The 16,800-nt window shown below is 40.9% G+C and overlaps 1 pseudogene; it reads right to left on the reverse strand.

The window, feature by feature from the left end:
- Nucleotides 1-12,960: 12,960 nt before the first annotated feature.
- LOC147883180 (secreted RxLR effector protein 161 pseudogene) lies at nucleotides 12,961-14,052 on the reverse strand (annotated as a pseudogene).
- Nucleotides 14,053-16,800: the final 2,748 nt, after the last annotated feature.

A 16,800-nucleotide genomic window follows, 5' to 3' on the forward strand; every position in this document is an offset into this window, starting at 1 on the left:
ATCCCAACCGATGAGTGAGAAATGGGAGTTAACACTTATCCACTGCCATGTGGCATAAATCTAAGGTTTCAAAACCTTAGAATGAAAAACTGCATAACAGAGAGACGAAATCCAATACACAAAGATCTATGACTCTGAAAATACTCCATCGAATCGTGCAAGAACTGACGGGTAGGGGTTTTTAGGCATCCGGAACGCAATGGGACAGATGGTTTTGGAAATCGTGGTCCCAATCATTGGGTCCAACACACAGATTGAAAAACGTTTTTGGAAATTGAATTGTTTGTAATCTCCACCGGAGTGCGAATGATGAGCAACATAGATGTTTTAGGACCTCCTGAGTCCACTGGAACCAAGGATGTTTTTATCGAAGCTATGCTTATATATTAATATAAAATCTTGGCGAAAGTTTTCAACCTCATTTTTTAAGTTTCACAATATTGGTAGAATGTAGTACTTTTTTTTGTATATTCTTTTGAATCTTGAAGGAATAAATGTAAACCCTGATGAAACTTTAATTTTTTTTGCATAAAAGTTTCAAATCCTGACGAATGTTTCAAACATTTTTTCTAATTAAGGTATACAAACTTTTGACACCAATATAAAAGCTTAGCTTCTTAACGAAACTAACCATCCATGGTTGGAACTGACAGATTTGCAAATGGTTGCTCCAAACTTGAGTTCCAACACCCGGGCAGAAAAACGTAGAAACTGACACAGTGAGTCAGAAATCCAATGAAATGATCCCAAATTCAAGAATAAAGGTGTTTCAAAGCTCTTGAAGTGAAATGGACACCAAAAGCAAGCAATAGTTGCCTCTACAAGTCAATACGGAGTCTCTGTCTTCGAACGGAACATGGAAAAGCTTAAAAAACGACTTTTGCTTTGAAAAACACTAAACAGGCTCTCAAAGCCACTTCGCAAAACCAAAGTGACTTTTCCAAAGGTTCCTCCAAGGTCTCTGCACACTTGGATGCAAGTAAAGTCACCCACAAAGCTTCCCACAGAGCTTCTCCTTCCTCCCACAGAGCTGCTGAGCTTCCAGGCATTCACACACACTTAGCTAGATCACCCGGGCTCTGATACTAGTTGAGAGTGCTCTCATCGAAAGCAAGAATGGAAAAGGGAGAGAGAGAAACAGAGAGCCACACAAGTTTTGGTGGGTGCAGAACACCCTAATCTTCTTTTTCATTCATTTATATATGTGTTTAAGTATTGTACATAACCGGGGTAAAGGCACAGTGACCTTTAACCCCACACTTTATGTGTGCTAATTACATTTTGAGCAGATGTCCCACAAAAGCATTGAAGACCATCACATCTTATGAGGCTTGGATAGGTCATAAGCCCTAGATTTCTCATATGAGGACTTTTGGATGCTTGGAATATGCACATGTGTCTTCTCAAACACACACAAAGTTGGATGATAAAGCTGTTAAATGCATTTTTATTGAATATAGCTTAGAGAGCAAGGGCTATAAGCTCTACTAGCCCCACATGGGCAAGTGTTTTGTCAGTAGGGATGTTGTGTTTGATGAATCCTCCTCTATGCCTTTGTTGGACTGTCAAAAACAACCCATTGTTGATGCCCAAATCTCTTTGATAGCTTGATGCCTTTGTTTCCAATAGCAGATGCTCATGATGATGTCAAATTTGAGGTTGCTCCTTCTCTATCTGTTGGTCATTTGTAGCCACATGTGCAACATGATATTTAGCCTCCTTTATGCCTCCGCTTGATCAAGAAATTATGCAGAGGGCTCTTGATGAAGAAAGAGCTGAATTATAGGAGCCTGAAAAGGCCCTCCTTGACACATTAAATGATTGCAAATAGGATACTCCTCTGCTAGCCCATACTAGAGCAGTTGTCCATAAAGAGCATGCTAATTTGGTTGCTTGTGCATTTGTTGCTACATCATGCAATGAAGAGCCAGTATGGTCTAGTTATGACTTTTAGCCCTAGGGTTTTGTTATGTTGGCTCCTCTTGAGCCTCCATTCATTATAGTAGAATTTTCATTCTAGAAGTTCCTTTTTGTCTTCTCTCCATCATTTCTTGAGTATCACAAAATCAAAGTTTTGTCCACTGCATGGAGATTGGATATCCACAAAATTGGTTCAGTAGATGGAATGTCGGTGCTTGTTGAGTGCTTATTTGACTATGCCACGAAGACAATCGACATACATCGTTTCCAAATTTCTCTCTTTGATACACTCTAGGATAAATGGTGGATAGAGGAGATGAGTGAAAAGCTCGAATACTATCAAGCATACATCAATCCCTCATGTGGGTCTCTGTATAAACAAGAAGATGCCTCCGCAAAGTCCTACATATACACACCCATCCCACTAGTTTACCGTAGAAACCTAGCATAGTTTCGTACCCAATTGCATACACTTGCGATAGAACGGGGTGGCTGGCATGTCGATATGTCCCTTGCCCCTAAAGCGGACCCCTCAAGGGCCATATCAGACAATATCCACTAACAGGTCAATATGGCCCTTGAGGGGTCCCCTTTAGGGGCAAGGGCCATATAGACATGCCAGATTTAGTCCAAATTGAACTACAGATAGCCAAGCAAGAGGTCTCTTACTATGTGTAGACATAGAAAGTATGCTACCTAGCATAGAACTTATCCTAACATATAAAAGACTCACATTAAGTATTTTCATTACTGTATAGTGCTAGCACAGAACATACACAAAACCCTATCCTAACAAGCATAGAATATAGTGCTAGCATAAAACATACACAAAACCTATGCTAACAAGCATAGAATAATATATGCTCTAGAAGTTGACTAGCACTGAGAATATGCTAATTAGCACAGAGCATATGCTAGCTGGCAGATAACATATTCTCTAGAAGTTAGCTAGACCATAATATGTGCTAACTAGCATAGAATAGATGCTAACTAGCATATAACATATGCTAATAGGAGTAGAATATATGTAGAGGTTAACTTAAACAAAACATATGCTAACATGAATAGAACATGTGTTAACATGCATGGAACATATGCTAGCTAGCATAGAACATACACTAATAGGTAGATAATATATTCTACATAGTAGAGAGTAAATGCTAACTAGCAGAGAACATATGCTACCTAACTCAGAACACATGCTAACAAGCATAGAACATATGATGCCTAACATAGTACATATACTAACAGTCAGACTAAGTAGCAGAGAATAGATCCTATCCATTAATATATGCAGCTCATTGATTCCAAGAGTTGCATGTTGCAATTTTCCAAAGATTTCCTCGATTTCAATTTATGTGATGCAACAAACACAATAATCCCAGCACATGTAAATCATAGCATATATTGAACAAAGACTGAGAATAACATATATTCCAGAAGTTAAAGTCGACTAAAAAATTGTACATTTATAAACTTGTATAATTACACCAATTGAGAATAACATATAATTACACCAACTGAGAATAGTACATTTTATCAACTTTTGTACATTTACAAAGTCTCACAATATTTGTAGAACATATTACCATTTTGTATATTTTCTTTTCAATTTTAAAGAAAAAGTTGTAAATCTTGGAGAAACCATAAATTTTTGCTCATAAAAGTTTCAAATCTTGTGGCCAATTTTTCAAACTTTTATTTTTATCAAGGCATACAGACTTTTGACACCAATATAAACATTCACTTCTTAACAAAACTAATAGGAAAAAACCATCCATGCACGGTGACAGTGAAACACACTCAAGTTCTCATTGTCCAACTTTGTATCTATTCGGTTTGCCAATGAAAACTCGGGATGGCATTCTGCAAGTAGCCATTGCCACAGCCAATTTGCAATCATGTTAGTCAAGTATCCAATGAGTTGTGAGTCTACTAGGTCTTCAAGATTTGGAATTATGATACAGCATTGGCATAGATTTTTAAAACATTTGTATGATATGTCATCAATTATAAAAGTATTATCCTTGTTAAACACTGGCAACCTGGCCCAAAAATCCTCCAAACACTTATACAAAATGGGCTCTCTATTCCAGGTACGGTCATTGCACCCTCCTACAATTGACAATCTTCTTGGCTAAAAAGATGCCCTTCTAATTTGGCAGCTTAGTCTGGAAATGCTGCTCGCACTAGCCGCCTGACTTTGCGTAGCCGTGCACAACTCCAGATGAAAACATTAAAATGCTCCATGCACCATATTAAAAAATGTGTTGCATCTTTACGGACCCATACAGGCTCACACCGATTGAATGGAACCTCTGTCATTGGCATCCAAGCTGTGTGCCTAGGAAGTAAGTCCCTTGCCCTTAAAACATAGAGCAGGACACCATTCAAGTCCAATATGAGCGCTCCATGATCATTCTCCTCTACAAGTGGCATAATATTTACATCAAGGACAACATTTTCTAGGACAGGCAGCACTTGAACGTTGCCCTCTATGTCTTCCTCTGCTATTGGTAGTTGTCTTTTCTCTCTTGGCATCTTTTTTTTCTCTGGTTGCCAAGACACAACAATGTCTTTAAATCTTCATGACACACTATGATTGGTATGTGTATAGATGGAAAGAAATTATGAGGCATGTATGATTGCAAATACTTCAAACCCAACATTTGTTGCACCCACACAACACGCATGACACCCCCTCCTGACCAATCAATGGCAATACATATGAAGGGAGGTAGCCACATAACTAATGTACAACCACTAGGAGCAAAGCTTCCTACAAAGAAAGTTGCAGTACTTAAGCACAACAATAAAAGATTTTGGGTCATGCATAAATAGGAAAGGGAGATACTTAATTATAAATCTAATTGAAAAAATGGAGTTTTCACTATCATTGTTCTTATAAAACACACCTCCTAGAGGTGGGGATCTTACAAAAAGATACATCCTAGCATCCAAGAGACTATGAACCTCATAATTTCTTGCATGCAGACGGTTTGGGGGATTTTGTTGTGGGGGATTGGATTTTGGGGATTTTGATGGATCTGATGTGCCCTTGGATTTCTTTGCACCGACTCGTTGTATGGTCATGTCCCTTCTTCCTCGACAATTTTTTAAAGAGGTGAGCCAAGGGAGAGTCATTTTCAACGTATGCATCTTCAATCTCTTCTGGGGTATACCCAGCAAAAGCAAGATCTATGATGAGGTTGTCAACCATTTTTGACAATTGTTTGCCACTAGAATTCCCAAGGCTCTCAGCTGCATTCTTCAACTTCCCTTCAATATGTGCATGCTGCACCTTTATCGCCTTTGCATCTTTCAACTTATTTGCAATTCCCAACTGCAACAATGAAGTTGATGAGTCATCCATGTCTTCACTGCCACACCCAACCCACAAACTATCAGCATCATTCTTCATGTTAGCCAAATTTCTAGCAGAGCATTTGCCTTCTTTCCTACTTGCATGTGCATTCGACCACTTGCTGCAGGCATGCTCTCAATTTGCTCTGATGAAAACACATTCCAGTCATACATTTTTCTTGATGAGTTACACATTGTTGGATTTGCAAAAAATGTCAATACAATGACCAATTTTCGAGGTAAGAAAAAGCTCCAAAATTGTTTGTTAGCAGTGCATGATAACTAGCGCATCATGCATGCTAAATTGCATATCATGGGTGGTAAGTAGCATAGAGCATATGCTACCTAGCACAAAACATATGCTACCATGGAGCATATGCTATCTAGTACAGAACATATGCTAATGCAGAAGAAATGCTACCTAGCACAAAACATTTTCTATCTAGCATAGAACATATGCTAACACAGCAGATATGCTACCTAGCATTCAAGATATGCTAACCATCATACAATATATGTTAACCAACATGCAACATATGCTAACCAGCATACAACATGCTACAACATGCTACCTAGCATACAACATATGCTACCTAGCATAAAACATGCTACCTAGCATACATTATACGCTATTAATCACATGCTAACTAGCATATGCTAACATACAACATGTGCTAACTAGCATACAACATGTGCTAACTAGCATACAACATATGCTAACATACAACACATGTTAACTATCACATGCTAACTATGCATGGAACATATGCTAACTAGCATGTGCTAATGGACAAATGGACATGTGCTAACTAGCATGAAACTACAAAGCATAGAGTATATGCTAACTATTATATGTAAAAGAAAATTAATGATGCATTTACTTTCTCTCCAAGCCATGTTGGAATGCGTTGTCTATGGAATTGTTATAGTATAATCGCGATATTTGCATACACCATCGACAGATCATGCAGTTGCAAAGCAAATGGCATGGTACTTGTGTTTGCATGGTAGTGCTCATTACCAGCATCAAGGTCACCTCTACATTGAAAGCCATTCCGCAACCAACACAGTTTCTTGAATGAGTTAGGTTGTCTGCATTACTAGTAACCATAGAAGGAGCAGATGGGAAAAGGAAAGCTTGGCACCCTACTTGCACTTGGTCGAGCATCTCCGAAAGCAATGCATGTTGCCCTTCCAACTTCTTCACTAGGTGAGACTGTAGCTCCACATCAGCTTGCAATACAGAAAACGTGCAAAGGCAATTAATTTCTTTACACATACATATTACAATCAAACTAAAGAAACCCAAACATTGATAAAAGTACATCAATAAGGGACAATCATGAGCATATCAAAGTCATCTAATCCTCCTCCAAGCAACTCCAACGTTGATTGATTTGTTGATTCTTGATGATGCTAAGACCAGTTTGCAGTTTGAAGGCATGATGACCTTGTGAGCCAGGTGCAATGGGATACAGATGCCATGCTTTGGGTTGATAGCTTTATTGGAAATGCAGAGACCCGCTTCAACATTGCATGGAATGTAGACCCTACTCTTGCACAAGAGTTTGATGTCTTCAAATTAACACAATGGATGGGTGTATGGGCCAAGAAAAAGAGTAAGGTTGTTGTGTTAGATCGTCGTGTCATAGTGGCTAAGAGATGGGGGAAAAGAAGGCTGCAGTAGCTGTCCTGGCCTTCTATGTCCAGCCCGTATTGTGCATGGAAATCCTCTTTTGTGAGATAGAAAATCTTATATCGTGGATAATCAACCTTTTGTGCCTTCCACCTTGCTGTGCAGAAACATAATATCAACAGCTAAGAAAAAGACCCAAGCAAATACAAACAGCAAAGAGAGAGATGCAGATACAAAGTGGGAGACAGAAAGAGAGCTCGAGCCATCGAGAGCTAGAGAGAGAGACTGAGACTAAGTGACGGAAGATACTTTCTGAGGAGTCTCACTTCGTGTGCATATTCGTCTTCTCTTTTGTAAGTAGGCTTGAAGGTAGCGGGTCTACATATTCGTCTTCTCTTTTGTAAATAGGCTTGAATATAGACTGAGCTCCAGCTCTTTTTTGGTTCTCGCTCGCTTCATGGTTTCTTCACATGAAAACATCGACAGAAGCAGTAGTCGAAGTACTCATTCCACCACCCATGGCCTGTCTTCAGTTATACTTCACGTGCCACTCATCATCATTCAAATGACTTGTTATTGGAAAATACAATACATGTAAAATAACTAAAGGGACGACTTGTATGCTTGTTACACACCTCTTAAAATGTGTCTACAAGCATACATAACATAGCACGTTAACCTGCTTACACCCTCATATAGTTTGGTGGAGCTTTGTCTTGATCAACATGAAAAATTATAGCACTAACTAATTTGATATACTTTCTCATTTGGTCATATGCACAAATTAGTCTTTATGTACATCAAAATGTGGCTTGAAAGCAACTTTTGGTTTCCCTTTGGCTACTCCACAATAGTGTTCATCATCATCTTCTTCCAATTCTCTTTCATTGGATATTCCATTTCATTAGCCATCCAATTTGCTTTGGGCCCAAAACCATCGAGCAATGTGTGTTGTTTTCACATGTGTTAACATTTTCCAATACATTTGTAATGTCCTCCCAATATGCAAAAATTAGAAAATTAAGCTTTTTGCTTTTGCAAGCAAACTCTGTTTTTTGCTTCACCAGATTCATTTTTCTAGACCTAAATTAGAACCCCTTGCTAGGCCTGAGACTTTAGTTGATTAATGTTGATTTATATGTTTTTCCAAATCAAACAAAGGTAATGTGAAAATTTGATCGGAAGAAAAACTTCAAGATTTTAAAAAATCCTTCAATACTATCGGTAAAAAACCAGTCAAAAGTTTGAAAAGGGTTCTTCCCCCCTCCCCCTCCCCTCAAAACACACACACACACACACACACACACACACACACAAATAAACATAAAATAAAATAAAGATATACAATATGTGCTCCATTTATGAAATTCATACCTTACCTCCACAAGAAGACGCTAGTATATCATGCAAGATCGCCTAGACTATTTCTTTCGAACTCCAAAAGTTTCACGATGATTTGAGAAGTCCACGATGTGGTAAGGCTAAACCCCATTCCATTCAATGTAAAAGCACACAAAAGGACATTTCCAAACTTTCATTTATTCTTTTGAATCCTCAACAAAGACTTAAAAGGAGTGCAACCTCTACACACGTAACACAGCGTTGAGCATGCATCATCTTTTTTTTTTTTGGGGGGTTTTTGAAGAAACGGAGCACACATCATCTTATCTATGGATCAGGGCAAAATCTTGCACATTTCTTTTTTTCAATTGTGGCCGCCTTTGGGCCGGCTTTTGACTTGCAGCACTCGTCTAAAGCCATTATGAGCGTAATCCCCGATTTCGAAAAACGAGGTCCTAAAAGGCTCGAGTTTGTGGGAAGGAACAAGAAACAAAAAGAATGGATAAACATTACTTTGCAACATGAAGGTAACGCGCTAGTTAGTAACACAGCACTATCAGCAGCTGTGTAATTGCCCCTTACGAGGAGCCTTGAAAGAAAAGGATTAGCGCTCCTTGTTGTAGCCATTGTTTAAGCAATGCTACCTTGTCAGAGCTTGGACTGGGTAGAGTAGTACCGAAGGCATGGGCTTCTCGTAGTAGCAGCCTTTACTGGCTGCGTACAGTACAGGAAAGTACAAATCATCCAGATTCGGGGGAGGGCCAGCGACCAGGGTCCAGGATCGATAGCTAAGCCAGAATTAGTACACTTTTTGATGCGTACAAACTGACTACCGATTGTCAAGCTATCGTATATAATGCGAGTGTGAGTCGGTGCGTTTATGATTGCTAGGAACGAATTTGTGCCCATTCTTGAATAGGACCAGGCAAGGAATTCGTTTGGGTGGTGATTACTTCAAGCGTTTATCGGCCGATCGATTGCAACGCCGACATATTGACCATAGTTGAAGCGCCATAAGAGAGGCCATCGCCTATCTAAAGGGTAGAAAGACCAATGGATTGTGAGAGGTCCGCTTCAAGATTACGTTGAGAGGGGTTCGGGAAACTAGAGTTAAGGAACCTCTCTTCGGCTAGTCTTCAAGATTACGTTGAGAGGGGTTCGGGAAACTAGAGTTAAGGAACCTCTCTTCGGCTAGTCTTCAACTCGTGGGTACTTGCTAGCAAATAAGCATTCAATGGCTTATGTCCTTTTATCTATCCTTTAATAAAAGTAGCATGAAACCCGTGATTGGTGGATCGACTTATTGAGTGCCATAACGGAGGCCATCAACCCTTAAGCATTGTGTCATTGGGTTCACTCAAAAGGGAGGTCTAATGTGAGGTGAATTGCAAAATTTAGATAGTAAACTTCTAACTTGAAATAGGTTTTAAAACGTGGAAATTTCAAGCCATTTAATCTATATTTATTGTACTAGACCCAAATTTTCTTGCCCATGAGGCTTTTTGTGTGCCTTTAGTGTGACTCTGAAACACCAATGCCATTTGTTTACGTGAACTGACTGCTTTATTGCGTCTGACAGAGCCCTAAGGATCATCTATGTGAGCTGTGGTTGGAGTCGAAATGCAGTACCACTACTCAAATCTGTACCCTCCAAAATGGAGGTGCCAAATTGATGCCAAAATGAAGGTGCCAAAGCCGCATCAGATTTGAGCCCACCTAGTAGCCAGTGGCACATTCTCACCCTTGTGTGATAGGCCCTTGGTCACCTATCACAATTGTTGACGTTGATCTTCATTAAGATCTAATGATATGATTTGCTTTTACTTTAGCTCGTCCTAATTTGGGACCCACTTATTAAGAAAATTTTAACACTTGCTTTGAAACGATTAACTTATGCTCTTTTACAGCAGGTAGCCTAGACCCATGTTTTCGTTTTGGGAGCACATCTTTACAGTAGGTAGCCTAGACCCATTTTTCATTTTGTGAGCTCTCCTTTAGCCATGTGTCACAATTTTGAACATTTATCTTCATGAAAATCTAATGGTATGCTTTATTTTGGTTTATCCTAATTTGGGACCTACTTACTAAGCACTAATTTATATCTACTTTGGAATGAATGACCTGCGCTATAGTGGCCATCCGAGAAAAGCATTGTGCTTTGTGTTCATTCTCTATAAATGCGTACCACACTCAATTGTGGTAACCCTTCCGCATAGCCAAACTTTTCCTAGAGAAACTTTGTACAAAAAGGATTGATTTTTCTGCAATAGGTAGTTTATTTATAACACTACGTCCCCCGCGTGGGGAGTCTTGTTGGGTAGTGGTTGATGATTCTTCCCTCATTCTTGCATTTTAATTCGGGTATCAATGGGGAGCATAGATAGAAAGAGATCTAAGCCATCCCATGGAGACTAGGAGAATCCTAGAAATGTGTCATGAATGCTCTGGTCATTTTGCTTCGGCAAGCACAGCTAGGAGAATTCTTAATGCAGGTTACTTTTGGCCACGCCTCCATAAGGATGTATATGAATGGTGTCAAAGTTGTAAAGTATGCCAAAAGTTTGAAAGGTGACAGTTGATTCCTGGACCCTTGAAGTCTATTCCAGCATATGGACCATTTGAGAGGTGGGGGTTGGACTTTGTGGGATCACTCCCTTGCATTATTTATTGGTGGCCACAAATTATGCGACTCGGTGGGTAGAGGCCAAGGCTACAGTCAATAGCAAGGCAAGCACAGTTGCAAATTTATCTTTGATCAAATTTGTTCATGATTTGGCTGTCCTTTGGAAATTTTCACTGATGGAGGAACCTCTTTTAGAAATAAACTAATTGAAGATATGGTGCATAAGCTAAAGATAAATCATAGCATGTCCATACCATACTATCCCCAATGTAATGGCTTGGCTAAGAAAACAAATGGATTGTTGTGCAATTCAATGGAAAAGCTTGTAGACATCAAGAAAAGGCTTTGGGATAGGCACTTGGCAGAAGTTTTATGGGCTTACAGAACCACACACAAGCTAGCTATTGGGTTTACACCATTCCAACTAGTGTATAGAATAGAAGCCATTTTGCCCACTGAATTGGAGATACATAGTCTTTGCACTGCTGTTGCAAGAAAAGAAGCACAGGAGGATGCCTATGCTCAATGCTTGGTACAGCTAGAAGCCTTGGATGAATGCAGATTACAGGCCTTAGAAAACTTGGAAGCTTCTCAAAAAATGTGCAAGGCCCGTTTTGACACCAAATTACACAAGAAGAAAGATATTGCAGAAGGAGATTTGGTAATGAGATTTGATAGCCGTCTGGACAAGTGGCTAGACAAAAAGTTTATCAGCCGATGGGAGGGACCATATCGAGTCAAAAAGAAGTTCACGAATGGAATGTATCAGCTTGAGGATGTTGATGGCATGGTGATACCCGGACACACCAATGAGTATCGCCTTAAATTCTTCTATGCTCGACCACCTTGAGGGCCAGCAGACCCTCTTTGTCATTAGAGAGTATTTGCAGGGGGGGGAAAGATGTGATGCCAAAAATTGATATTTTTTAATTTGGCATTGGTATTGTTTTCTTCTATGTTTTATAAGAGTTTGAGTATCAAGTGATAGCCTAGCAGCTCTCACTTATTTCTATTTTCTAAGATATTGTATGGGATTGAGAGGATGAGTGGAATGGATCATTGTAAATAACATAGGTATGAATTATAAATACCTTGGTATGGGGTGAGAGTTATTTGTGTATGGGATATTATGGGGTTTTTAGAAAATAGGAAGAGTGAGTCATATAAAGAGGTGGGCTCATGTCCATGTGTTCCAATAATATAAGAGCAATCACATGCCAAGCGTGTGGAAGGCATGTGGAGGAGTGTGGAGTCAAGAGGAATCCTTCTAGAATTCCTATGTGGAATAAGGAGGATATGGACATATGGAAAAGAGAGGGTCCCTATGGGCTCCATGTGGGGAGACTCTTGAGTTTCTCAATATTTTAAGACTCTTGAGCATATTTTGATGGGACACATGGCAAGAGTAGCCAAAAAGGACATGGACGGTGACATACGGGCTTATGTGATTGATGGGGAAAGGAATCTACAGGCAATAATTGTAAATGGGTGAAGGAGGGTGATAAAATCTCTATAAAAGGAGCCCTCCTCTCCCTTGTTCAACATCTCTTCCACCATTAGGCCCCATATTGCTATAGCTCTAGTCTCCTCAAGCCTCTTCCATGAGCCTTCTCTCCCTCTTGTAGATATTCTCTTATGTAGACTCTTGAGTCCATCTCTCTCTAGTTTATTCTCTCTCTATGAGTAGTCTTGGAGCTTTTGCTCCCTCTTGTATGTAAGAAACCTCTTCTTCTCCCTTGTGTTTGTAGTATTTTGAGTGTATTTGAGTGGAGTCTTACTCTCATGGCAATGAAAGTCACTTCTTATCATTTTCCTTGAGTCTCCAATCCTTTTCTCCATTCCTATGCTCTTTTCTCTCTCTATTTAAGTCTCTAAAGTAGTTCTTGTTTGGCCGCTCACTGTGCACACATGGTCCATCTATTTTTTGAGCCACCATGAAAGCTTCTTCCTCTCTTTTAGGCGAATTCTAGGGGTATTGGATCGTTGATAATTGTTGGAACACGGATGCAAGCACGAACAGAAAGCATGAAGGAGATGAAGCTCGGGAGCGCACAACACACAGTATGTCTTCGTTAGTGTGCACAGTACAAAAGATACAAAGATAATGCCCTAGAATGAGACTGGGCATATATCTAGTGCACGGGGAAAAAAACCTCCTAATGAGGGAAAAAGTGCCCCGGCGGTCCTAAGTGTGATCACACACATCACTACTATAATACATCAACAAATCCCCCCTAGAGTGATGCGGTGATCAAGAGCTAGCACTGAATGTATAGGGAAGTGCCAAGCCCTACAAGGTGTTCAATCCACAAAGGGAAGCAAGCCCAAAGCTTTGCGGAAAGCTTCGAACTTCTCACGAGAAAGCGCCTTTGTGAACAGATATGCAAGGTTGTCCTGTGTCGGCACATAGACCAAGCTGATCTCTCCTGCTGAGAGTCTCTCCCTGACATAGTGGTAGTGCACCTCAATGTGCTTTGTGCGAGCATGAAACACTGGGTTCCTCGCAACTGCCAATGTGCTCTGACTGTCAGTGTAGATGGTGGTGGCAGTCTCCTATCCAACACCCAAATCAGCCACAAGGCGTCTGAGCCAAACACACTCAACCGTAGCTGTGAAAACTGCCCTGTACTCAGCTTCACAACTTGAAGTGGCCACTGTAGGCTGCTTCTTGCTCAACCATGATATGCATGAGCTTCCAAGCATGAAGCAAAAACCGCTAGTGGACACGCGGGTGTCGTAGCAACCAGCCCAATCTGAGTCCAAAAAAGCATGCAAATCTGGCAGTAAGGTACCCCCCTTGGGATAAAACAACCCAAGATGTATAGTGCCATGTAAATAGCGAAAGATCCGCTTAACTGCCTGCCAATGCTTAGACCCTGGGCTATGCATAAACCTGCTCACCTGTGAGACTGCAAACTGAATATCTGGCCTGGTTATGCATACATAGATGAGACATCCAACACTTTGCTGATAGAGGGTGACATCAAAGGGATCTCCAGCATCATGAAGACTTAATTTCAAACCTGTCTCCATAGGAGTAGCAATAGACTTGCTGTCCTCAAGGCCAAATCTCCTCAACAATGTCTCTACATATTGTGTCTGACACAATGCAATCCCTTCAGCACATTGTTTAAACTGAATGCCCAAGTAATGATGCAAAAGTCCCAAGTCTGACATCTCAAACGAGGCATTCAAATCAGCCTTAAAATCAGCAATATGCATCTCATCAGGACCAGTGAGTAGCATCCATGTGCATATCCACTAACCACTATATCTTTGTTATTAGACCCTAACAAAGGTTGTCCATCCCAACATCCACCTCAACCAAAGGTAGGGGCTAACATAAAAGTGCAACCTTTCAAATCCTAGATTCTCAACAAATGGTAAACACTCAAAGATAAAGAGTTTCACTACTCAAAGTCAAAACCAACAGTCCAACAAGTATGAGTGCTTAATTGAAATCATGCTCACGATACAAAGAGGGGAAATTCCTTACAAGGAGAGTTTAGCCCAAAACTGACACTCAGTCCTCCTAGAAAGACTCACCACAAGTCAAGGTAAATCCAATTAAAAAGAAAGAACTAAACCTCAACTAAACTATTGTGAATAATATCTACTCAAAAAGCATAGTCATCATCATGTGTTCGGTTTGGTTTTCGCACATACTTTAGCAAAGTAACTCATCATATTGTTTGTAGTATTATTCTTCTTAGATTTTTGAAGAAGAAGTATTCTTTATGACCAATATTTCCACAATATTTTTCTTAGCATTTCTCCCCTTTTTGAAGAATAAATATTTTTTATGAGCAAGCTTTCCACAATATTGACAATTGCATTGTTCATGATCTCCTTCTTGATTCCTTTGCTCATGAATTTGACCTTTATGTAGAAATGTAGAAAAGGTTGTCCTTCTCAACATAAAGAGCCATGTCCTCCAACCCAAAACCTAAGAAACCAACCATTTTATCCACCTTCACAAAGGTTTTTGGTTTCTTTGAATTCCTATCATCAATACAAACTCACCTAAGTTCGAATACCTAAGCTCATTATATATAAAGATTTCTTCTTCTTTTGTCCACCACTAGGGAGTTGAGTCACACATTGGTTGCAAAGTAGAGTTAGACAAGGGAGAAAATGGGTCCAATGACAAACCAAGTCTATGGTGTAATTGTATATAGATACGAAATGAATAAACTGCATGTTCTGACCACAATTTGTGTACTCACTCTTGGAGTCCGGGTTGGGAGGAGGGAGAGTGCGAACTTTGAATTCTAGGGAGGCAGAGGAGGAGGAAGGAGAGAAACAAATTTGAATTATTTTAGCCCTTTCATGGCTCTCCTCCTTCCCCTCCCCCTCACCCTCTCTTCCCCTTCCCCTTCCCCTTCCTCTCTCTTTTCCTTCCCCTCCTCTCTCCCTCTCTCTTCTCCCTCCCCTCCCCTCTCCCTTTTCTCCTTCACTTCGCCTTCCTCTTTACCTCTCCTATCCTTTCTTTCCTCCAAATACCATAACCATGTGGGCATGGCCACGATCGGAAGTAAAAAAGAAAAAGAGAAAAAAATCACACAGCTACATCGAAGCTATGTCATTGAGGAGGTATTAGGGAGGGGGGGCATATTAGGGCAGGGGAGGAAGAGGGTAAGGAAGGGTGAGATGGGAGGGGGGAATGTGCAATTGCAAAGATGCTCCCCTCCCCTCCCTTCTCCCCCTTTCTCTCTCTCCCCCCCTCCCCTCCCCCCCCTCTCTCTCTCTCTGCACTTCTCCTCCCCTCTTCTCCCCTCTCATGTGGCCATGGCTACATGAGACAAGAGAGGAGGGGAGGGGAGAGGGAGAGATAGGGGAAAGAAGTGGGGGGGGAGGGGGGGGTTCTATGGCCATGCCCCCCCCCCCTCCTCTCTCTCTCTCCCTTCCCCTCTCTCTCCCCCTTCCATCTCTTGTCCCCTCTCGTCTCCCCCACCCCTTCCCTTCTCCCTTCCCTCCCCTCCCTTTCGTTTCCCTCCCCTCTTCCCCCTTTCTCACCCTTCGCCCTCCCTTCCCCCTTCCTCACCCTCCCCCGGGGTCACTCATCATATGTAACCCTATCACATGAGTTCAACAGAAGGATATTTTATATTTCTAAAATGTAAAGAAATAAATATACATATGGGACTATTTAAAATAGTTTTGGAAAAAAACTGCAGATTTGTATAGAAAAAGGGTACATTTTATTAATGAAAACTTTACAGATAAGGGATTTTAAAAATAGGCCTTGAACGCACATGATATAGAGGGTTTATACATAGTGACCCCCCCAATCCCTCCCCTTGGTTCCTTTCCCCATTCCTTTCCCTTCCCTTCTCTTCCCTCTGCCTTCCTTCCCCTCTCTCTCCCCCTCCCCTTTCCTCCCCCTTCCTTCCCTTCCCCTTCCCCTTTCCTACACCAAGGCTAAGTGAGGAGGTATTAGGGAGGGGGAGGATTATTAGGGAGGGGGAGGAAGAGGGTAAGGAAGGGTGAGAGGGGAGGGGGGAATATGCGACTGCAGTAGTGATGCTACCCTCTGTTGAGAGTTGTGGTGCCATGAGCACATAGATTAAAGGGCTAAGGTATGGTATAGGAAAGAATTAAAGTAGCCACCCTAGGATGTGGACTACAAGATGTGGAGATGTGGATTGAGGATATCCACAAGGAGAGATGTGGATGAGAGGATCCCACATGGTTTGACTATTCTAAAGGCTCTCTCTATATAAGAAGCCTATCATGTATTGTTGAGTACACATATAGATTGGAATGGATTGAGTGTTTCATACTTCCTTTCTCTCTCTCATGGAGTCTTCTATGGTTTGATCCTCCGTGATCTTTATGCTCATTGAGTGATAGATAGGCTAAGTACGTTCCGCACTTTGTCATGGTATCAGAGCATAGGTTTAGCTCTCCTAGTTTA

Source organism: Dipteris shenzhenensis, chromosome 28 (genome assembly GCF_047967505.1).
Source record: "Dipteris shenzhenensis isolate YYH24624 ecotype China chromosome 28, Dip_SZ_1.0, whole genome shotgun sequence".
In the NCBI taxonomy this organism is placed as follows: Eukaryota; Viridiplantae; Streptophyta; class Polypodiopsida; order Gleicheniales; family Dipteridaceae; genus Dipteris; species Dipteris shenzhenensis.